This window comes from Chrysochloris asiatica, unplaced genomic scaffold (assembly GCF_000296735.1).
Source record: "Chrysochloris asiatica unplaced genomic scaffold, ChrAsi1.0 scaffold00115, whole genome shotgun sequence".
Lineage (NCBI taxonomy): Eukaryota > Metazoa > Chordata > Mammalia > Afrosoricida > Chrysochloridae > Chrysochloris > Chrysochloris asiatica.
This window is the reverse complement of record NW_006408633.1, coordinates 389,621-390,692: the sequence shown is the minus strand read 5'-3', so window position 1 is coordinate 390,692 and position 1,072 is coordinate 389,621. Positions and strand designations below refer to the sequence as shown.

Here is a 1,072-nt window from a genome sequence, read left to right as displayed (position 1 = left end):
CAATGATATCCCTGATTTCATATCCTTGTGTGAATCCTGCTTGGACATTTGAACCGCTGGCAACTGTCTGTTAATGTACCATTGCAGTGATTTTTTTTTTTTTTTTTTTCCAGCTGCTGTAAAAGGAAGCTTTATTGTTTTCATCTGGCCCACAACTTAGGAGAGGAGACACTCCAGGGTGTTGACTATGCTGTCTCTGTGGCTGGAAAGTAAGGTTCAGGTGGATGGTCTGAGGAGAGCAGGGGAATGCCGAAGGCCCTTCACAGATTGCAGGGCTCCACAGGCTCTTCCTAGTTGTGACTGAGGATGAGCCTTTCAAAGAGATATTCGCCTATCCCTGCCTGGGAACCGGCCATCCTATGGAGGTTTGTGATGTGGTCACCCATTTTCTTGATAATTTTTACTTCCTTGTTGAAGAAATGGTTCTCCAGAAAGTCACAGAGATGGGAGTCTGTGTGGGTAGCACCTATGACAAACAGATCCAAAAGGGACTGGTTCAGGTTCTTCTCTAGGGCCAGGGTGGGTTCCATGGCATCCAGTATTCTTCGCCACTCATCTTTGGAGGGCTTTTGCATGTCCTGGAAGAGTGCAAAACCATCACACTGGTTTTTCAGGTTTAAGAGACGCTAAGCACCCTTGAGCTTCTCCTTCACCAACTCATGGAAGAAGTGTTCCTTACCTTCCAAGGCCACATGATCACAAATGAAATAGAAGCCCAGAGAGAAGTAGGTGTAAGAGGCCCACAGATGCAGATTAACTAAATGGTTGACGCCAGCCTCCACTTCAGCAGAATAATTATGACAAATATGAGAGCTCTTGGTTGGTCAAAGATTTGGAACTAACCGCACACACACAAAAACAGTGTTTAGCTGGTCCCAGTGACAAAAAAATGGTCAAGAAGATGGTCCTGGAGAAGAGATTGTGCCTAAAGAAGATGTTTGAGATGGTCCGAAGCTGAAGGTGGGAGAGTTCCTGGATCTGTTCTGTCCAAACACTCTTGAAGCTAGACATAGATCCATGGGACTGCAGTGTGAACTTACATTGCAGCAATTTTTTTTTTTTTTTTTTTTTT

At 44.8% G+C, this 1,072-nt stretch overlaps 1 pseudogene; it reads right to left on the bottom strand.

The window, feature by feature from the left end:
• Positions 1 to 290: 290 nt before the first annotated feature.
• Positions 291 to 821, bottom strand: LOC102816250 (annotated as a pseudogene).
• Between the last annotated feature and the right edge of the window lie 251 nt (positions 822 to 1,072).